The 25,088-nt window shown below is 33.8% G+C and overlaps 1 protein-coding gene across 1 annotated transcript in view; it reads left to right on the top strand.

Annotated features, from left to right (window-relative positions):
• Positions 1-1,290: 1,290 nt before the first annotated feature.
• Positions 1,291-25,088, top strand: part of zfh2 (Zn finger homeodomain 2) — a 193,100-nt gene continuing 169,302 nt past the window's right edge. Inside the window, exon 1 of the mRNA XM_013316726.1 lies at positions 1,291-1,570. The gene's annotated coding sequence lies outside the window, so the exon portion shown is untranslated. The remainder of the gene's footprint in view (positions 1,571-25,088) is intronic.

The following is a 25,088-nucleotide window of genomic DNA, read 5'->3' as shown; positions in this document are numbered from 1 at the left end:
TTATTAGAGCATGTACTAATTAATATTTATTGAAGGTGAATACCAGGAATTATTTATGTTCTGATGACTTATCTCATTGCGCTTGCGTATTGCTTGGCATTTATTATGAAAACTAGCTGTCGCCCGTTTCTCCGTCCGCGCGGTATTAAAAACTTAATTAGTAGCCTATGTGTTCTTCCAGACTATGTTCTACAAACAAACATTCATCCATCCATCTTAACATTCGCATTTATAATAGTTAATGTCATCGTATGAATATCTATTCATGAAAACAGAGGAAAGAAATGAAAAGAGGAAATCATACAGGGTCAATTGTATAAGGCCCGAACCCAAGTCCCATGTTTCAATAGTTGGACACTCAAACCATTTGGTTACGGAGTTTAAATCAAAACAAAAATATCTCTTTACAATTGCAATAAAATAATTTTACACCTTACTTTAATTTATTATTGTTAAACGAATTGAAGAAGCGCGTTCTCGATTAGTGTGCACAAACGTGTTTAATTTAACTGCTTTCGTATCGAGCTTTACGAAATGTATAAATCAATGTTTTGTGTCAACACTTTCAATTAAACGCGCAAGGTCGGCCGGCAATAAGCAGGCCAATATTCCCGTACCGTGTATTCTTATCCTAAGTGTTGTCCGAAATAGAATCCAATCTCATTATAACTTTTCACGTTTGAATTTTTAAATAATTGCAACAGATTCATCTGTTACATTCAAATGTGATTATTTTCCTTGTTTTGTATATGTCAATTTGGTGGATTTAATATGTAACGCAAGAAAATTTGTTCCATCTGTCACGATAGCTATTCCATTGTACATGGGTCCAAAAGTTCCGCTAAAAATAATTGCTTGTGATTCAACCCTGCTAAATGTAATTGAAAAAATTTAGTATGCTTTCATAAATTAGGTTCACGTGTAACAAATTTAAATTAAAACAAATAAAAGCAGGGTTAAAGCAGAGACATATTTCTATTGACATTGACATTTCTTGCAACCGCAATATTTGTAAATAATACCTTGGGTATGATGGTAGCGTGCAACATATTGGACAATCCTAACAATTCCTAATTTCCTCTACAAGCTAAGAAAGATCCCAAAGACAAGCAAAATAAACGACATTACCGATGTTTGCCACTCAGACATTGGCTGCTACTTTGTTGCTAGCCTTCTGTAACTTCTAAGAAAACTGTATCATCTGTTTACATAAAAGACGGCTACTATAACCCAAACACTAAGTTCACGCGGACTATTGGGATGGCGTCTCACGCCAATGCCGATCGGTGTTCGGCGCTCGCGCACGCCTCGCCGCCCGCCCTGTGCTCAACGAACGAACTTACGAACAAACGCACCGAATCCACGACCACAGTGCCGTGCTTTAATCGACGTGTGTCGATACCGTGATATTTCTTTGTCAGAAAAGTGTGTAAACAAGACGCATGACGAGTGAGAAGCAAACTCTGCGACTCGCTCGGTTGCGAGCAAATGTTTGTGTTGTCAATAAGTGAGCCGCGAGAATTTTTACCGAATTCGAAATCTCCGCTACGGCGTCGCACCGTTTGGACGAGTACGTATATACAAAATAAACAATAAATACTAACAAATGAGCTTGTTTTATTACCTCGACCATTATTTAATTTGTTTTAAGTTAACGAAATAATATTGGATGTTTTACATATCGAGATTTTTATGTACATATTAATAAAATAGCGATACATCACTTAGGCATTTTTATCAACTAAACTATAGTATAAGGATCTACATGTAATTGTTAGGTATAAAATGTGTTTGATATCGCATCTAACCTTCTGATTAAGTTAACTCTAAAAGATTTAACAATTTTTTTCATTCTCATCTCAATTGTTTTATTTAATTCATAGAAACAAGTTCGTTTACAAAAAAACGCATTTGAATTAAATCTAATAGGCCATCAATGTTTGAATAGTTTTGAATGAATAACCTACATTGTTTAGCCTTAACGAGTTCGAAGAGTAAACTTTGACCTTTTGTCTTGTAACTACGGCGCGCTGCTTAAGGTTCATGTAAAAGTATGTTTCACCGTTATGTTTGTTCAAATAGCAAGAGCAATTATTCACTACAAGAATTCATTATGAAATTTCTTATGACACAAATATTGTTTTTAATTAGACAAAGAGCCGACATAATTGGAGTCACCGCATGACTCGGCGACGAGGATTCGAGATTTGGGGTATTTTAAAGTGTGTCACTTAGTAACATTCTTACTCAATTGGGAGCAATACTTGAAACAGTATCGCCTTAAGAAGAGCAGCGAGAGGCTAATGAGCAATCTGTTCACCGTAGTAACAAATTGAACATATAGTTTATTTAAGCTTAGAAGTTTCTAATCTAAGCCTATCAGTCTAAAAGTAAACCCACAAACCTTGCAAAAGGAAAGAAAAGTGTTTTTCGTATTTTTTTATTTTATAAATTACCTCATATGAAATGTTACGAAAGTAAGCAACAAACTAAAATGTAAATTGTTAGGATTAATTTATATTTCATATGTCACTTAACTCTTTCACACGATCACAACGTCGCGTTTCCTTTCTTAACGCCGTTCCGAGAACGCCTAATATCGTACACTTTGAGTCGAGTGATAATAACTGAACAAAAACCTCACAACATAGGCATTCTAGTATTATCTTTTTAAGTTCATTTCTCACTTCCAATTTTCTCAGAAGCGCGGTAATGAGATTCTACACGGCGCGGTGCTCCGACGAAGTCTCGTTGAGTAAATAAGTTTGTGTGCCGAGCGCAGTCCGGTAGCCACTCTCTGTTTGCTGTCGACCTGTTAATTAATAACTCGGCGAGCGGTGTATACACAGCCTTATTACCGGTAAAATCTCACAAGTCACGAGTCTAAACTGACCTAAACCAGTTTTCAGTTTCGGCTCTCGATTTCTAATCATACGGTAATGGATTTGTGTAGCTGTCGCTAATGAGCTATGCTATGCGCCTGCGCACCGACGCCGTCACTTTACTCCAAATCGCGCGTTATAGCGTCACTCGTTAACGTATGTACATGCACAAACTCAACTGTACATTTAAACACACATCTAGCACCTATTAACTGCACTGATTTGAATATGAAATTCATGGTTAACCTCTACACAATGTTTAATGTCATTACAATGCCCATTTAGCCGAGCGCGCTCGCTCTATAATTATAAGTCGTGGAAAAGAAACGCGAAGGCGACTAATGGTCTGAAACTAAATTTTAATTAATGTCGCGTTTTACGAAATGAAAATGATTACAGAAATAACACGACAGGTCGTGTCGTAATGTAGGCTTCTGCGCGACCCCTAATACTCACGTTCGACAATTTACAACACAGTAATTATGTAGGTATACGTGTTAGACGCGCGACCGACTTGCGGGCGTTATTTTGGAAATTAAAAACAGTAAGCTTCAATCGCAGCGTAATATCTAAATGATGGATTAACCTCACGTTTTGATGTGGATCGATTTATTTGGCCGGTAGCCAGTAATTATTCTTTATCGCCGCATACGTGCGGTGAACACAATTAGTTATTGATCAGGCTACAATTAAGCCCAATCGATTTTGTTTGTTGAAGTTGAAGGAAATTGTTTTAGTTCGACGTTTAATCGGCGTCGTTTTGTACTGCTAATGGATTTATACAGCGTTTGAATTGACCTGCTATTCGATTATTGTTTATTAGGTTAAAATAATTTGTTTCTATATTGTCACAATGTGATTGGATTTTGTAACTGAAACTATGTTTTACTTTTAATCAATTTCTATCATTAATCAATGTTTGCAATAACAAACATCTAATAATAATCTTAATTCATCTTTTGTTAGCTTTTGAAACTGTGATTAATAAAAAGAAAAATAGAGGTGACAAGACAAAGGTTGAATAAAGTCAAACGGGGCGTTGTATAAATACAAACAAGTACAACAGGGCACGGCACGGCTCTAGCGGAGTAATTGGCCAGGTCCGCCGCGGGCGTCAGCAACACCTCTGAACGTATCAAACCGTTTTAATAATGAGCCGGCTTGAGATCGTGAAACAATAAATTGCGAAGCTCGAAGGCTTCGTGCCCGAGACAGCTATCTGAAGCGAGCATTATGCATCTCGTGGTCCGCGGCGCGCGATAGCGCCCTATCATCCGCGAGATTGATAGGAGAATAGCCCGACGGCTAGGATTCGGATAGCGCATTGTGCTAGGATCCTTGTGCCGGATCGAACCAGAATTCATTAGGGGCTTGCGTTCATCCTTATTTCCGTGATTGGTGTAACCCTATGAATTGCAATGCAAACACTATTGGCATAACACAACAATACAGATATACATACACAGTTCCACGAACTTGGTTTTTTTTCGTCGAATCTGCAAGCATCTCAATATTCTTTGCCACTCTATACGTGTTCAATTGTGGAATGTCGAATCATAAAGCTAGAGACGTGGCTTTTGTACCTTCATATATAATAATTATGGTGTTCTTTATGTGGGTCTGCTAATTAAAATATAATTGATACACGAAAATAAATGCAAAAACGTAAACAGAAACATAAATATACCGCCATCTACTTATAACTTATTTCTTATCAAACGATCGAAATGATTTGTTCTTAATGTTTTCCTTAATTAACAAAGTATGATTAACAAAGAGCAATCACGAAAACAAAAGTCTTATCATGGTGAACGTTTGGGGGATAGCGTTGCATTGATCACAAGGGAACAAACAAAGATGGCGAAATTAATAAATTACAACTGATGGAGAGTTATCGGGAAGACGTGCGCTAGTACTTGTGACGTAAACTTCAGAGGTTCTCAACTTTTATTACACAAAGGTTACGAAAAAAATCACAATTGGTATTCCTTTTACAGAAAATGAATTGTGTATTATGAAATTTGGTATTTTTTGGTATATTTCTAAAATTAATATTTTTACGTTACATTTCTATTTTATAACAAAGATTAAATAAAATGAGATAAAAAATTAAAACTGTTTTTATTTAGCAAAATAAACTTTTTGTTACTAATTATTATTAATAATTAACGTTACTAATTCCATTTAAATAACATGCAAAGGTCTGTTTTTACTATAGATTAATTCTCTATCGCGAACCGCAGTTTGAGAGCCTCTGTCCACGTTAATGAATTGTACTAAACGTCTATCTTGTTGGAAATATGAATGATAAAGCGATGGCAATTTATTCCGTTTTGTTGCTTTATGTTAAGATTTTGTTCTTAATGCTTAGTTTAACTTAATTAATAGCACATTCCTTACCGTCTGTATTAATTAACTTGCTTTCATTTCAGTCGAATAAACGTTATAAATGGAACATGTTGTTAAAAAAATTATTGAAATGATTAAGCAAAGTTTGGTAATCTTGTTTTGTTTGTCTAGTTTGTATAATACAAAAATATTTTTTAGATCAATAAAATTGTTCTGATGAATGTTAGTTACTACTAATATTAAAAATGCGGAAGTTTAAATGGATGGATGTGTGGATGGACAGATTTATCGATGGATGGAGGGATGTTTGGTTGGAGGTATCTACAGAACGGCAGAAGATTGTTTGGAAGAACACATAAGCTACTAATTATGTTTTTTTTAATTCCGCGTGAACGAAGTCGCAGGCGACAGCTTGTCTATTGTAATTAGGAGCAAATGAGTCTGATAAACATCTAGTAATAATTTCTATCTCTGCCTACGCAAATAAAATTAAAGACGTAAGAGCTATAAATAATCATGTAGTCAGAAATTAACATAAAACAGTGTACACAAATAATACCCAGTAATTAATGCAAATCTTATCTCTACCCATTTATTATGTCCATTAATTATGATTTTAACACTTCAAGGAAACGAATGTTCAACAAAAGAGTTTTTACACACACGAGTAACTTTATCCTTGTTTTTACATAAGATTTTATTAAGCAGACATTATAATTACACATAAGTGTACGTACCAGCGTTTACATCATGACGGAATAATTAATATAATTATTCTTTTAGTGTTCGCTATGGTGTGCAATGAATCTATTCTGTATCCGTGTTTGTAATAACCTCAAAGCAATTTGTAATAATTTTTGTCACAAAAACGTATCCACTTCGTATCGTAATTACTTTTATAAACGCCAAGGGCCATAATGACCCGTGTACTCATAACAGTAAGTGCTGGCTTCATTGCGTTATTGTAACTCATTAGGGAGTCAACGAAATTGCCTAAAGTGTGACGGAATCTGATATAATTTTCTGACTCTAAGAGGTCACGATTAAAGCGTAGCAAATGACTTGGACAATGGTTTCTTGCTTCTACTCCGGCCGTTATTAACGCAATATTTCAAACTTTTGCGTATTATAGAAAATTAGTATTTAGAATTAAATCTCACACCACCTTCCTAAAATATCTGAAGAGGTGAACAGAGCCATATATTTTTTCAACTTTCTCACCTCTTCCACGTTCATTCATGCTTTTTAAACTAGCAAGGATATAAATGCTCACATTTCTATCTTCGCTTCACCATATCATACAGATAGAGGTAAAAAAAACACCTTTATTTATGTTACTTTCATCATCAGCTCACTATACGTCCCCACCGATGGGTTCGGAGCCTACCCTAAGTTATGGGTGATTAGGCCATAGTCAACCACGCTGGCTAAATGCGGGTTGGTTGACTTCACACATATCTTTGAATTAGTTCTCAGATATGTGCAGGTTGCATCACGATGTACTCTTTCACCGTAAGAACATCGGATAAATGTACATATGTATATCGAAAATCGAAAAACACATTGGTACATGGTGGGATTCGAACCCAGGACCTGCAGATTGCAAGTCAAGTGCTTGACCACTGAGCCACCGACGCTATGTTACTTTGGTAGGTAATAATTGCGTTGCTAGCATTTTTTATAATAGTATAATTACGAACATAAATTATTAATTGAAGTTTTAATTATTACAATGATCACGACCTTTGGAACAGCGTCTTGTTTGTAAGTCGTCATTTATAATATTAAATAAGTAGAGGTACTGCTATTGATAAATGACTGATGAAGCAGACTTAATACTGTTTGATTATTACTTTATTTGTTACTTCACATGTGGAATAGACTTAAAAAAAGAAGTTGATTATATCATTACCAAAAGAAACAACTACGTTATAATTATTGCTTTAATAGCTTAAAGTGCATTGGCTTTACTTGAATTTGTCATGTTTTCAATATTACTGTTATCAAATTATGTACGTATTTGGAATTTGTTGTGTTTTTATCATCCATTTGTAAGTCTTCTCATAGTATTTAATTGATACTATACAATTAATTATTTAGTTCAAGTTTACTGCTTCAATGCGGCCGCGGACGTAATCCATAATCCAATTTACAGGAATACTAGGATGTAAACAACATTTCATCGTGTCTAGGCATCGACTCATTTACACAATCATTGTGCACTTTACATCGCTTTACTATACAATAGTCCGTTTCGTAACACCAACACGAAAGGCGCCTAAATTTGAAATTAACGTGTACGAAGAACCAGTTTTTGTAACCCCCACTTGTGATCGCTGTGTTAGTTTAATTGGGAAATTGATAGAAAAATGAGAGGTCTCAGTAAAATGGTCGCTACATCTGCGCGGCCCGGAGCAGTGCCATTAATGTCGATCATTAAATATGAATTATAAATATAAAAGAAAGCATAAGAAAGGCAATCAGGGCCGTCCATTATTAGATTAAATATCTCGCGGTTCCGTGAACGCGGTGGTGTTCGTGTGGGTTAATGTCGAGATTCGAATTAAACTTCGCGAATGTGTGCGTGTTTGATTTATTAATTCCATTGCGGCGTTTCATTCTTCATTTGGTATTCAAATTTTACTTACAAATGTGTAATTGTTATATTCAAGTAATTTACATTATTTTACTTGGAACGATTGCAACTTAAATTCCTTGCATAGAGAGGAATGTATGCGATCTAATAAAATGTTAGTAATTTCCATTCTTGTAAATTTAAAATGATACATCTCTATAATTGTTACTGATGACGCGAGATTAGTAATATGCGGTCATTATATTATATATTTTATCACCTTTGCATCACATGACGGCGACAATGAAAAAGTATCAAAACAAAATGGTAATTTATAAGATTACGCAAAGCTTATAATTTAGTTCAGCATATTTCATAAATAACCTTAATTCTGTCGTCGGTCAGGTGGACGTTATAAAAAACAGCTGTAAAAGATTTTTAGATCGCGACAGAAAAATAATCCGTGGATCGCAATTAAAAACATAAAACACTCTTAAAATAAACCTGGAACGAAATATCATACGACCGAGGAGTAATAACATTAAAACTTATACAGTGGGGCAGATGCGCCAATATTCTATTATTACTGGCTTTTCGACGCGAACGGAGCAAGCATTCCTGACTATTTCTATATCCCTAAGATGAATCATTAAATAATAAAATCCAAAGCATACTTAATGCGCAACAACACATACGATTCTATTCATAACTACGGGCCGGGCAACACATGCACGGCCGCTAATCAGTTCCAGATCCAGACCTCGTGTTACTTCTCAATCGGACTCACTCACACACCGGCCAGCCGCTGATCCGCACCGATATATCAATGGGTGCTCTAATTGCGAACCCGTAAACACGCGCCGATGTGTTTGTTACGGCTGTAACAATGTGCGTGATTCCAGCCAGCTTATTAGAAGCACTTTAAACAAAAATACAATCCAATTAGAACACGGTTTGAATTTGAATTTGGAACGGTTAGGAACTGATAGATGGCACACTATAAATAAGAAGCTCCCGTTAGAAGGCACGGTAGTTTTCGCAGTTCCGTTTTGTGTTGTGGAAAACGATGCGGGAGATATTTTAATGTCTTAAGACTTATTAGCGGCAAATGTCATATCGCTTGATGCATCAATTACTATACAATGTTAATATGAGCTACGTCGAGAACGAGATTAAGCGGCGTAAATTAGTTTCACGTGTGTTTTAATGCATCCCGCAAGCGTTAGTGTTCTAGTTCGATAATCTTTGACTGGCGCTCGGATCATACGGAGATGATTCATAACACTCTATTCTATTGTTGGATGGCATCTTGCTGTCTGAAATTATGCAAAGTCCATTTGCTTTGTTAGGCAATTACAATTATTTTGACGACCGCCGACCGATGCTCGAGTGGGATTACATTCAGTGTCGGTTTTTTGTTATTAAAATATCAGTGATTGATACATTTCACCTGATGAATCTTCGCTACGAGGCAATAATTCCGAGAAACGTTGAAGATTATTATTTTTGTATAATATGTTGATGTTTCATTCTTGTTCTAGTCAAATGAAATTTTGAAACTTCGAATTTTCTTGTCATTTGACAAATTTATTTTGGTATGTTTTGTTATCTCATACGTAAGTTTTTATTGTATTTTGAATTAGTATTTCATTAATCGTTTTTGTAAATATAGGCGAAATTAATATTCAATCATATGGTCCTAATAGAATAAAAGCAATATCTACCTTACTCAACTTGAAAAGGCATAATTGCATCATCGAATTTTATTCCCGTTCCTAAATTTTAGTACGGAGCTGTTAAAATGTTTTCTAATACAATAACGCTACGATCCACTTATAGATGCTATTTCAGCGCAACGCATTAAATTTGATCGATCAGAGCTATATTTTTCCTGTTTACCAAATATTTAAGTAACGGCCATAAGTCAGACAGTAAAATAATTCAAATGTGAAATTTCATGAACGCTCATAATGAACTTGGCAGACGACCAAAAAACGTCTTATTTTCGATGTGGAATCTGGACCAATTTTTATTGCAACGCTTTGGAAATAGTGATACGGTGAACGATGACTTAACACTTGCTTAGATATTATAAATGTGTCAACACAAGTATATGAACTCAACCATGTCACTTTCAAACAATCTCTTCTAGCAAAATATAAGCTATCTCGCAAACCACTAATACAACCGATCGAATATAAAAAGTCAAGAGTCAATTTCCTGAATCACAAACTATAAACAAATCTATTTCTTCATCGATCAAACTTTATCACGAGTGCCCAAAATTTTTATAGTGCCATCATAATGTTTGAATTTTAATATGTTTTTAATAATAGTTTCGCAATAATTTAACAACACGTGGCGTTTGCAGTTAAAATATTTCATTTAATGGCATTCCCGTCCGATCGGAGCGCGTCATCGAGACTACTAACAGAAGTATTACAATAAACGCCCGAATCTTCTCACCTAAGGTGCTTTCGAATACTCATAAGATTTATTTCTGTGACTTGAATCAGTTTTATTGCTTCTACGTTCATCTGCACTCATTTATAGCTGACGTAGATATTCTTTTACGATTAGAGGCGCTCTGTTTATTTTCGTTTTTAATTACTTCTAGCGTGGGCAGCGATGGAAATGACACGCGAGTATTTAAACTAGAACATCGTTAGGATTTTTATAAACGATACTCACGAGGTTTGGATCTAATTTGTCTCTGTTGCCGTTTGCGTCAGTGTTACGTGCTCGCCGGATTGTTCTTGTATCATAAATCTGATTTAGATTGTGTTTAACATTGGAATATTTTCAAACTAAAATCATTAGGAACAATAATTATAGTCTACTTTTTCTTTTACTATAGCCAGTGGGATTTGTGGTCAGATTTGAGATTTTTGATTAGCCGTAGCTAATAAAATGAAGTATTTACATAGATATATGATTAATCTTACTAATATAAATGCGTTAAATTTGGATAGATGGATGAATGTTTATTCCTACTTATCTCCAAAACACCTTCACGGATCTCGACGACATTCGGCGCTGACGCAGAACATAGTCTGGAAGAACTCATAGACTACTTACTAAGTTTCTTTAAAAAAACTAGTGCTCTACTTGTTACATGTAAAGGATTCAGAAATCTAAGGATACTCGCTCTTAAATGCAAAAGAAAAACAATTTACCGATAATATACAAGAAATGTATTGACACCATTTAAGTAAAAACGTACAGGTGAAATCCATCATAATGTTTGTGTTCTTTTTCTTTAGAATATGAATTGGCATCTGCGGTTTGCATTTTAAGCCTTGAAATACCGCAGACAACATTATTACACTCAGTAATAAGTGAAACACATAAACATTAAAAAATTATGTTCAATATAAAAGATATGGAACAAACGCGGAGCCATCAAAGCTAATGAACGCGTGTTCATCTCGCGCGGTACCAATCGGATGCCGCGACTGACTCAGAATCGATGCGTTCGCGCATAACGACCGTCGGATGCGCCGAAGTGTTCCAGAGAGATTGTAAATATTTCTCTGTTTCAGAACACGACCAAAATAGAATAGAACGCGTGTTTCTAAATCCCCTTTGAAGATTACACAGACCGGCATTAGCTCTGGCAAATTACCCTCTAACAAAGATTGTATTAATTACGCGCTCCCGATAGCCCAGTGTAAATACTATTTAAATTTAGAATTCGGCAAGTGGCGTGCGCGCGCGCACGCTTTCGACGCCTTATATCTGTCATTTTTATTTGGAATCTATCAGTTAAGAGTTTTCGTGTTTTCTTAATACTGTACTAATCACTACCGACATCGTCCGTATGTTATTTCTTCTGCGCGTCGGATACAAATTACTCTCGTTGATAGCTCGAATCGAAGCCGAATTACAACATTACATATCCATACCGGATAAACGGAACATACTTTTTACCGTGAATGTGGTAAAAATATCAAATTTACGTTTTGTTCAAATTCAGAATGATTTAGAATTAATTGCAGGCTCTCGGTGCCATAAACAGAGTTTAGATGTTTATCGAAAACACTTTTTACACCTTGACCTCATAAAAATTCAAAGAACTTCGAATTGAGTATGGAATTAGACGATGTCGAATACGAGTCGGAAATCAAGGAAACAAAATTACATGTTATTAAGAAACATCAACATTGGAGGGTCGTTACGGCGCACAAGATAAACAATGTGAATTAATACGATGCGTTTTGCTTAATACTTGCGTTATTTGGGAGCAGGGCGTGTTATCTGCGCCAAAGATCACCTAACCGTCCAGTCCGATTGTTTCTTTTCGGCATCTATAGGGTGTTTTGACGTTACTTTGTCTGTTTTTGACCAACAGACAGTAGGATTGAGTTTTTGAGTTTAAAGAATCATACGCCCGATCGCTGTTGCATGTCCTAATATAAATCATTTTTGTTAAAGTTTAAAATTATAATTTTAACATAATTAATAATAAAAAAGCTTGTAAATTTAACAGACCATTAACCTATGAATTAATTTTATTAAATCTATTTATAATTATACATTTGCACTGTCGAGAAAAATAAACAGAATCGGGTATTTTTTCTACCAGATTTAGACTCACTCAATATAGCAACTTAGAACAGGTGAAGATATCTGTTTTGTATATAAGATATGAAATAATTTAAAGATAAAAATCTTTTATTCGGCATCCGTACAGCCGCGTGCGTAACTCACGTCCAATTTCGCGTAAATAACATCGCCGCGATCCGCGACTTGGCCACAACAATTGCTCAAAAAACATCCAGATCAATTCAATCGAATGCGCTGATAACCCGAAATTACAAGTCAAAACCCCCTCAGTATTAAGCACACGGAAAGCAATAAAACAGCGTGAAATGGTACGAGAGCATTAATTCGATTATCAGATCGAGGTGCGAAGCGCGTTTCGATGTTTATCTAGGTATAAAGAGGCGCCGTATAAGAAATTATTTTACAACTGTTAAATAATAAAAACACTCATTAGCAGTCATTAAGTCACCGCCTCCGCGATTCAGGGTGAGATAGGGATATGTGGGTGATGTTTATTTACTTTAATAACAGGGTGGCACAAGTGGACTGTCTATTTATAGCCCTGTACTAAACAACGGCAGCATTTCTTTACCTTAACATCGACTTGATTTACTTTGTTTGCTATCTCTACTAACTCGCGATTACAATTTATTGTTATAAATGTGTCATGATCGTAAATTTCATAGTAATAATAAAAACAAAAAAAAGGTTTTATATCTATAAAAAAACTAGTCCTGAAGACAGTTCAAATTTGCCCTAACTTCATGGTGTTGTGTTGTTTCGTTGCGAAGTTCCTACGTTTATATTTCAGGTACATCACTACAGCACTATATCACCATAGTATTGGATTGTTACGCGATTTATACACGTACACAAAAAATTCAACTCAATCAGTTATCGGAAAATCGATCAAATTTAGTTTGCAAGATTTAATGGCAAACATCGGGATATGTATTTAAAACTAAATAAATTTGTAAACACTTTTACCTTCATGCTTCAATATAAGTGTCAATATTTTTACAAGTAATACTAATAAGATATCGAATTGTGAAATGTACATTGACTGTTAAATACTATGTCTTTAGCATTAAGAATAAGGTCGATAGTGTAATGTATGTAAAACAATCTGTCACTTACAAAACTCAACAATGGGACTGTTTACCTTGGATAACTTATAGAGTGGTAGTCATTTATTCTATGAGAAAGCTCTTACTGGATGAAAACCAACAAAAGTATAAAATACCTAATTAGGCCTTAAGTGGATATTTCTTTCAGCCAAATGTTTTCATTTTTATGCAAAACGATCTCTTTGTAGTCATTACAAAGGAAACATAGCCACTCGCGTCGGTTTATAATACCACATCAACAATAACCCTAATTAAAATAAAAACTCAATACAATTTACCCGCAACGTACTTAAGCGGCTTTAGATTCTCCACAATACAAATAAAATAGAATTACTGGAGTTAATTATTAAAGTACATTGAATACTATCTCTACAAAGAGTCAATGTAGATTTAAATTTTATTTACACACTAGCTGTCTCCCGTGACTTCTTCTGCGAATATAAAAAAAACTTAATTAGTAGCCTATGTATTCGTCCAGACTATGTTCTACATCTATGCCAAATTTAATGTAGATCCGTTCAGCCGTTCCGGTGATACCTTCAAAGTTCACATCCATTCATCCATCCATCCATCGATCTAAACATTCGCATTATAATAATAGTAAGATATACGCTTGTTTGTTTCCATTGGTAATCTGTTAATGTTGAATAGATGAATAACTTTAATTATTAATTAAATCAGGGTTCTAAGTAAAGTCCAAACCTCAGTTTATTACGAAGAAATCAATTAAAACAAAAAAAAAATAAGTTTATGTAAAGTTACAGAAAATAATTACAAATATCGATATATTTGTTGACTTCATTATAAGAATAAGTTTTTACATATTGGTTACATTTACAAGCATTGTATCTCGTTGTGGTCTCACAATTCGCTCGAGGGTAAGAACTCGCAGAAATCAAGAGGAACGATAAATACAAGGAATAAAAGTACTGGAAGAATAATGTTTTCATTTATAAGTTACATATTCTTAATAAAAGTGACAAAATTCCATTTATATGTATTAAAAATATATTTTTTAGATAACAAAATCATAGTACCTTCGTTTTACAAACAAAAAATAACCGCTATCATAAATGTGGCTTAACAGAAAATTGTTGCAAATACGATGCAAGGCTTCGCTTCATATTCGCTATTACCACATTTCTTATTTCTCTTTTTTCTTTATTAATTATTCCGATCTTCTTTTTTTACTACTAGGTTCCTAACGAATTAGATTTTATAATCAAATACGTATGTATCTACTTTTAATACCGTCTTGTAAAAGAATAATTGTGATGACACTTCCATAGAATTCTACATCGTGGTTCGTTCATATACACAATACGCACTTGGAGCTACAATTAACCGTTTTGTAGTCGTTGTAAGGCTTCAATTAAACCTTCCTGGAGGTGGAACGACTCTTCAATGTACGTGAGTTTTAATAAACGCCTTATTTTCCTTACTTTTGCTTCGTTAGCGGTCGTTAATAATGAATAATTCGGTAAATTTGTCTTGCGGTCTGCAACTATATTTACACGCTGCCTTGAATATTACGACTTTAATTGTGATCTGTACGTTTGTTGTGTATTGTTTGTTACATTATAAAATGTAACCACATAGATATATACTTTTCTCACTTCTTTCTTATTCAAACAACAATAATGAGTTATTAACTGGCTTTTATAAATTCATGGTGTACATTTTCCTTAAATTTTTATTCGTAGATTCCTAATGATTTGATGACTTGATGTGTAAGTCATACGAAATATTATTTTCTTTTTTGGGAGGGATCATAAGGTAGTCGATAATATCTTACCGTTAAAAGTCATTTCTTAGATGCAAATTATTGGATAATTTTCTACGCCAGGTGAATTTTAAAGACATCCTTTACAATGGTATAAAATCGAGCACTTACTACTTCTAATGGCCTCCCACTAAACGTATTTGAAATATAAAACCATAAAACTTCTTTACGAATTTATGAAGACAAGCACGTGTCGCGTAAAAAATAGGCTAAGCTCCGGCGTACGCATAACACTGTAGGGTTCATTACATTTTTTATTATTTCATAATCATTAATAACTTTTTTATATAAATTTGTATGAATTTGAACATCATATCTCATAAATAATTTCTGTTATGTATCACTTTAAATATAGTTTTAGACATTGCTTGAAAAAAAGTTTCATAAATGGAAAATTTTCGACATTTCGAATTAACAGACGCTCTTAAAATTATTATTATGAAAAATACAAATCGTTGTTTTGGTTTTTCGAAATTCATTGATTTTTTTAAACAGAGTAAGTTTAAGCTGGCGCATCGACTCAAAGTGGGTGTGATTATTTTTTTACACAGGACCAATAAATACTTTTTAAAAAGAACTGTTGTTCTAAGGATTTCTGTTAAAACTTAAAGAACCCTAAAAACATTAAACAAAACAAACGTTACCAATTAACTACAATAAAATGCAAATCACACAATAAAACAAACAAATTATAAATGCATTACCTAATCGTACAGAACATTTAAATTGTATTGTAATTTATCAAGAAACCTTCCCCTTTCTCTAGCATACTTAACAAAGTCATAATTACCAACGATACTTTCTAAGTGCAATTAATATGAACTTTATTTGACTGCAATAAGCGTCATAATAGCCTATGAATTTCTTGTTTGGTAGTAAAATATAATTTGCGCAATATAATTGGCGTTAAGTGTCTGTTAAGTTATAATGGGACTTAAGTAGATAGCATCCGTCGATGGTTTTGTTAGAATACGAATGCAATTAGCACTTATTGTACGTAACGTGGCATTCCATGTAATTTCACAGTCCAAGTTTCATCGCGACGACGATGTAATAAATGTACACTGTTATAGTAACGACGGAATTCTTGTAATTATAAACAATCCTTGAAAACGTATTTAAATATATATTTCTCAAATAACTTGATGTATTCAATGTATCCACTTTTTAACAAGTCAAGTAATAATGTAAATTACACAACATATTAATACGTGTTTATTTAATTTTAGAGTTTTTTTAGATTTATTACTTTTTGAAGACGCTACGATTACGAATCATTGCTAGTTCTAACGTATTTAATTCATCAAATTTAATTTATAAAATCGTTAAAAATTCTTTTTACAATCCGTTTTATATGCTTCGAGATAAACCGGCCGGTGTTAAAACTGTTTCAATGATTGTGTTTGATTCATTTATTTTTCTAAAGCGTAACGTAATTGCCACCACGTGTTCGCACACGCGGAGCTAGACAAAGGTAATTAAGGGCTTTTATGAACTTTGTAGAACAAGGTCGGTACACACGTGTTTTTCAATCTCTTTGTAGATTAGAATTGCGTCTGCGTTTGAATCATTTGAATTGGAATTGAAATAATGTTGAATTATGAAAGAAAAAATAAACAGCGGACTAATAACTGCGCACTAAAAACTTTATATAGGTTGATTTCTTGTGTGAAAAACAACTATTTTTTTAGTTGAGAATAATGAAAAGGGAAATAAAACACGACGTTTTTTTTCTACAGTTGTAGTTATTGACTTATTTTCATCAAGTCTAAATTAAAAATAGTCGTGGGATAATAATACAAACTTCTGTATTTTGACACACATCAGTAGAGTTGATAATTTTCTTATGAAGACAAAAACATGATCCATCCATAGGTATCTTAATAGTTGTATAATTTTTAAATTATACGAATTAAAATGCTATATGCCAACATTAATTTCAGTCGTACAAATCGGCGCTATATTCTACAAGGATGTTGTAATTATATTTGCCGCGCAGACGCAGCGTGCCGTGACGGGCGACCCTCCGCAATTGCCGGTTGTAACTGACGCACTCTTCCTTGCTGCAGCTCTAATTATGCACTAATATGAAGCGTTTGTTTAACACAAGTAAACAATAATTACTAGAGTGCTAGAACATGATTTTGTATGAACGACTACCACTAATCAAGTGCTACCATGTGAGATAGCTAGGCGAAACATGGTAGCACTTGGTAGCAAACATATTATACGTGGATATAAAAGCTATAAGATGAACAACAGCCAATTGAACTTTACTTTAAACGACCTCTACAAAACAACAAAAATCGTTTAGTTATAGTCTGGGAAACATGCCTATCTGTTCGTCAATATCTATAAGGGCAATACATAAAAATATTATCACATCAACTGTTTTATAAAAAAATATCGGCCACATTAAGATTATAAAAATAATAATAAAAGTGTCGCACAAGAATGTCGTATAATGTTGCTAATTATAGCGGGCGAAGTAATTTCTAAGCCGTTGGTGAGCGGCTCTGTGCGCGTTAAGTCTGTTGTTTATGATGCGCTCTGCCCGCTCTAAATGTCAATACGTTTACGTCAATGCAATAAGAAGTCTTTCTAATCACTAGGGTACTACAAAATAGAAGAAACCGTTATCAAAACAATGAAATATGTTGTATTTCTTACTAGTTAAGAATAATTAAGATAATAATAAAAGATATGAATAAAATAAACATACTTAATTCTCTCATGTCTATCACGTACTCAAACTATAACTCACAGATATATATATATATATATATATATATATATAACACTTTTATGATATTGCATGTAGACAGGACGATTGGCAGTCAAATTTAGGCCGACTCTATTGCAGTTAGGCCATCCTACAATGACCTTGGCTTTCAATCGTATTACATAGAATCTTTGTTAACATTTTTTACAAGAATAAAATTAAATAGTACCGTAAAAGTAAAGTACACAACTAAAAAATATAAATTCGTATGTTCAACCAACATGACTTATTGCGCATATGGTTGAACATATATAACATACTCGTATCTTCCAATACTTCAAACACTCCAAACACACAGAGAGATACTTACCACGCCGTCAGAATTCGTTTTGTTAATACCGCATAGCTCTTTTGTTATTTTGACACAGGAAGTTATTAAAGCAATTAACTGGGGCACAGCTCCTGGGCTATTATCATCTCTACGAGTGACGTGTTAATGCCGCTCCTATAGTGATGTGAATTTGATCGAATCTCGACACATTGATTTTATTTAAATAATGAACATGCATTAAATTTGGTTAAAGATGAATATGATGAAATACTCAATACAAGAATACTTATTTACTTGATAAAAGTAAAATCCTAGAATTTTATATGCAAGTTTATAAACAAATAGCAGGAACGTAATTGTTCGATTTATCACTTTTGTTTGATTAGGATAGACGTTATTCGATATCTATTGAATGTTTTACTTTTTTCTCTAATTTAAGTTTTATTTTAATTATGATTATTTGGCCATTTTTATTTTTATTTAAATATATTATGTTTAAGCATAATATTTTGTCGACAACTTTTTTGATTAAGGAACATCACTAGCCGCACATCAAATTATATCGGTTCTTTAATTTTCAATCGGCGGAGTGACCGAATGGAAGCTACTGTTCGATCACAAAGCACACTCTCATACACTATGGACATAATTGATAGTCATACAGGCTTAACAATAGTGAAATCATCAACGCGAACCATTACAAAATGAGCTGTAAGTCATTAATTTTAAAGAATATTTACACTTGACGGACGGGTCAAGATTATTCAAAAGTAACAATCAAGTTTATGTTGCGTGGCTCCCGTACTTACACTCAGTCTAATTTCTTAGCAGTCATTATTGTTTCTCATGATTAAATTTCTTTTTTGCTCACAATGGACTTATGAGTGTCCCGCTTAAAATGTGAGATATTATATTGTTTTTTATGCTCGAATCAACTGTTTGTTAGTTTTTTGATTCTTAATTTATGAAAGTTAATTTAACGAACTAGAATGTACCGATAGAAAGTAAACTATTTTCAAATTATTTGATCATATTGAACTACAATTAAATTTAAGTTTTGTTTGTTCTTAAATAATAAAGTCTTCAATGCAGCGGCATGGCCAAATATGTGTGAACACATCACGTGTTAGGCGCGAACAAAGAAAGTTATGTGTCAATTAAATGTACTCGCATTCGTTTTTTTTTTCTCTTCCGTAACGAAGCGTAATGCAATTATACGTAATAACAGGATGAGAGTACGCGACAGAGCCGCGTCGTGGACGCCCAGTAATCACTCAGACAATTAAAATGTCATTAGCTTGCCGGTTTTTTTTACACCTAACCAGCGCTCCTTTAATTATGCTCGGGTAAAAACTAAGTAAAAAGACGCGCCGGTTATGATGCGGCCGCAGGAGTTATATTGAAAAAGTGACTGACACCCGAAATCGGTGACGAGATACCTTGTTAATGCGATTTTTTAATTTGCTACTATCGGTTTTTATATCAGGAGACGTCTTGTAGTTATTTTAATGCCATTGTTTTGCGTGCACGTTTTGTTTTACTTTGATGCATTAAACTTTACCCATCGGAAACCAAACTCGACTATTATGGAATGAAGAGTAAGATGCCTAATAAACTAATAGCTACAAGATTCTTTACTCATGTAGAAGGAAACCTAAAGATAGAATAAATATTAGACTATTTTGCTTTGCCCCTTTTGACGAACGCCTTAAGTAAACAAATGAAGATCATCTAACAACAGTTTACAAGCTTTAACATTACCAATGTTACGAAAAACTCCTAAGAACGTCATCTGCATATAAAATAAAGAAATGATGTATCAATTATTTTAAATTCACGTAACGGTCCGACTGAAATCATCTGGTGACTGTAATTCCTTGTAAATTACACGTTTCGGGTGTAATTGTCGGACAAAGTGACACCCTTTAACGACATCTGTCTTTCATACTAACGACTCTTGCGGTGAGAAAATACAGCATTAAGGTGCGATGTAACTCAAACACTTGCCTCTATTATTTCGAGTCATCGCTTTCTGCAATTAAATATCATTACACTTGAAATAATAATTATTATCGTAAACTATTGTCATATATTCTTACTTGTAGATGATTTTATAAGAAATCAATGCAATTAAAAGTGAATTAATGAATCAACAAATGGGATATGGATTATGTATAAAGCGAATGTACATACAGTCCCGATTTATTTTTTCACACGAATTTAAATTTGTAATGCAACACCGGATAGGTGTAAAATGTATATTAAAGTTCTTATAAGAAAAACTTCTTCAAAACTTCAAAACTATTGTAATGATACAATATTTCCACTATGTAATATTTTATTCTAAATACTGAAAAATACAAGCAATTAATTCTCAGAATGTCAATAACATATTGTAATAGGTCGAACATATTTGAGATACAATCGCGTAAACACGAAAACATTCAAACATTCGTTATATTTGTCATCGGAATTAGTTCCGCCCGGACAGTCGACAAAGCGAACCGTTTACATAAGTAATTAACCGATGTTATGAGGAGGGAGTAACTAGATACACGTTATCGAGGATTTTCACTCAGATTTATTTACTTACGTGCTACGGAGCTACGGCGTAGCACATGATATTTTTTTTAACTTGCAAATATTATGTATAACTAAGAAATGAAGACTTATAATTACTATTTATGGAATTAAAATTAAAAACGCTACCGAAGAACTCTCAACTTCTATAAATATTTCCTTTAGAAAATAAGAAAAAATGGCAAAAAATATTAGTACCTACTTGTTTGTTTATAAAACTCAATCCTAATAACTTCACTTAACAAACTACTATAGTATATTACGGAGGACGAACAACAAGAAATTATGGCGAAAGACTAATCTGCGAACTTTTTATATATTTTCCTCGGTCGCATCTCGGGCCTATTAATGTGTAGAGCATTGTTTAATATCTGACATCTGTTACAAAAACTTTTATTATAAGACTAATCCATTGCACACAAGCTACTAGTCTATGTGTGCTTCCATATCAAATCGCAAGCTCAACGCACACATAAGTGACGGCACTTAGTTTAGCAGGCAGCGGTGTGGTATGTAGCGAGATAAATGTTATGAACCTTGTTTATCAATTTTTCTTTTTGTTTTTTACTACAAACCAAACATTTGTTTATTTAGACTTATTTATATCAACAAATCAATTTAAAAAAAAATTACGATGTTAAAGTTATAGTAATCCAAATTAAATAAATTCAACAAATTTAATTATTATTCTTTTAAGAATAATCATGGTTTAAATAAATGTTTATAACATGTATCTTACTAAATTGCGCTAATTCTTTTCATTTGATTGGCAGCTACATACCACAACGCATCCCGCCGCCCGTCGGCGCCCACTCTCATCTGCTAGTTCTTAATTAAGTTAGCTTATATAACGAAAGACGGTCTCATTTAGATAACACCGTAACTTTCAGTCTAACATAAGCCCAAGTTAGACTACTTAGCGCGTTCACTGCTAACGCGCGTCTAAACTTGCCTCGTATCGCTACAGAAGTTAATTAGCGAACTTGGTTGGCTTTATGACGCGCCAGATGCTTATTGTCGCGCGACGCACAACTTATAATTGTGTACCAAGTTTCGAGGCACGCCAGTAAACTTATCAATCTATCTCACTTGAATAGAACATTTTAACTTTGTTGCCAAAATATAAACGTCAAAATAAAATGTTTTGTAGTGAGGTGATGAGCAGGTGATTTCTGAACGACGATAAGTTTGCCCTGTGGAAAACTACGTTTAAATATTGTTGATATATGTATATCCAAGACCCAATTTAACTTCTGCGAAACTTACACACAGTATGAATTATTTGTTTTTATATAAACGTTACGCTTTATGCAATTGAAAATGCCCATATAAGTAGTACAGTAATTTATTTCCTACATAAATTAAGACGTATTCAATTTTCGTTTCTTTTCTTTATATTCATCATATCTTTTCGAATTTTGATTTTATCATAAATAAAAGGTTATTCTTCTAAATTATCAGATTGAAACTTTCCACAGACGACAGCCTAATCAAGCAACTTTCCTCCTATCGACTTATTACAAGATTAATACGAATTCTAATCGAGTTTTCTCTCATTAAGCGCCACGGTTACCGAGCCCTCTTTATTATAGTGGAATAATACGACGGGGTAATATCGTGGCATAGTTAGTTAATCAATTCCTTTGTTGGTTGAATCGACCCCCGCCGAAGTGGGTGGGGTTGATTAAGAAGAATATTGCTTGATTACTCGCTTGAAGTATGACATTCCAAGATGTTTGAAGAGACGGCCGGTGGCGACTACTAGATGTGGCATACACATTTTTCCGGTTCAGAATATTTTACGTCAAAGTATCATAACTATTGAATTAAACACAAAACATACTTAATACCCATAGTAATGTTGACCGTTTTAAAAACATTGTTAATTAAATTTTACAAACTCTGAACATATTATAAACTCTCTCTGAACTATACAAGGGAGAAAGTAAGATTTGAGGCTGTCTAAAATAAAACTTTCAGAAAACATTTGTGAATTACTCAATGCATTAAAGTTTTTTTTAATTAAGAACATTATTCAATTTCGATATCCAATTAAAAAGACCTATGCATATCTAATTATTTTCAAAACAGATACACATGTCCTTTCCATTGCTTCCTGCGTCAGTATTGATAGCGTTTACACACATAATACATGTCGTTTGTGTGTCGTTATACTGCATATGTGTGCGTGCCACTAATGAATATGTCTCCGCAGTATCGATGTATGTCTGTCCTCGGCGCTATGGAACTCGTCTCACAACTAATATTCTCGATTTAGATACAATTACCGATGAAACGTATTCGATTACATACATACATGTCTCGATTACGTTACCGAGTCGACGATTAACGGCCAAGTTATTACACTTGTCCAACTTCAACTTGAAGGTATGTAAATGACCACACATTATGAACTTAAAAAATCTTCACTTGAGCATTTATTTTACTTTTATGTTGTAACAAAATAAACAAATAAAATACACAAACTTCACTATTACTACTTAAATTCTCGATTATACAACTTCAGTGTAATTGATGAAAATATCGAAACTAAAAAGCTTATGAGGTAAATAAAAAATTACAGCCTTAAAGGACACAAAGGACAAGGACGCTAAATGTGAGCGCACACGGCGATTACACCGATCTCTTTTGTACTAAGTCCTTATCTGACCAGCGAGAAATCTCACTAACGACATCCACTCATCTCGAAGTGCCACAATGGACGACGAATTGAAACTCCGCTTAGACAAAGCCAATCTTGCGGGGAATCGGGCGGTCAAAAGGCTCGTGTAAATCGCCCTTAACGATAGGGTGGTATTGTTAAGACGAGACCGTAAGTATGCCGCATATTAAAAGCAAAAAACTATCCTGTTCATTGTATTGATTGTTTTGAATTATAGCTGCAAATGGTTTAGTAATTGCAATATATGGGGATTAAAAGCCTACTAAAATCGATATGAAGTTTCATGTTACCAAAAATTAAAAAGGAACGTGTATCTGGATGGTCAGTTTTGTTGATAATCAAAAAGAGCGATGTTAAACATCAAGTGAATATAAAGTTATAAATAATGTACACTTCCAAACAATGTTCAAAGGTGCCTCGATTCAATTCCCACAATTAATTGCGTCATGTAAAAAACATTGGCCATTAAAAAGGCGACGTAACAAAAAATGTAATTATCAAGCAAAGGCATCAATGAAGCTTAATAATATATTTATTATCGCGCGGCAAAATCCGAACGGCCTCGTCTGCGTTTATAATTAAAGTGTTATTAGCGAAATTAAAATAATCATCATTACTGAGGCGAGGTGGGCGACCGAAATCCGCAGAAGGCCGGCGCGTACCTTGCCTAATGGGAAATAAATTGTCGTCAAGCAATGCGCAGTAATTAGTGCAACCGTGTGCTCATTTAAACTAAGCGTGACACGCGGCCGTGGGCCTGGTACATTTTTATTAAAGTACACTTCCACTACAGCATTTAAATTTCGAAAGTTTCCTAACATTTTTCGTATATTTCACATTCCAGTACAGTTAATACGTATAAGGCCACGGTTACATTCTTTAAATGTGAAAATTCGTTAAAAGTTCTTCGGTTATACTTCAACCGCGCAATTTACCATCGAGCTCATATGTAACTTCGTACTCAATTCATGTAAAATAAGTCCAGCATAATTTTAGATATTCCTGACGTTATAGAGCGTAGACAACTTCTTAAATCTAAAAGCGACTTACATGAATAGACAGAAACGCACTATTTATTGTTTGTTAAAGTTAAAACATATGGACAAAAATAATTTATAATTTTAAAATTTAGAACTGTCGGCAAGATGGAAATATTTGCATACAAACTATCAAAACTGAAATCAATCTTATTATGACAAATCTGTTTATTTGAATGCCTCAAGTATAAATGATGGAATGCGAGCTTAAGCAACAGTTATTAAAATGTTTAATTACAGGAACGGTAAGCGGACGTAATCGCTGCCTCAGTGTGCGCTACAGTATCTACTCTAAAACATTGTAATCACTGAATGTTATTACACAAAAGTGAACCAAGTTTTTTACAATTGCAATTAAACTTTGAATAAACAACTGCTGTCTACTTTCAAACAACAATTGTTTTTCTTGTTCCATATTCATGAATTAATACATTTTAAATAACCTTGTTATTTATGTTTTAAGGTGTTTTAAAT

Source organism: Papilio xuthus, unplaced genomic scaffold (assembly GCF_000836235.2).
Source record: "Papilio xuthus unplaced genomic scaffold, Pxut_1.1 DF826945.1, whole genome shotgun sequence".
Classification (NCBI taxonomy): domain Eukaryota; kingdom Metazoa; phylum Arthropoda; class Insecta; order Lepidoptera; family Papilionidae; genus Papilio; species Papilio xuthus.
Note: the sequence above shows the minus strand (reverse complement) of the source record. Positions and strands in the feature narration are given on the sequence as shown.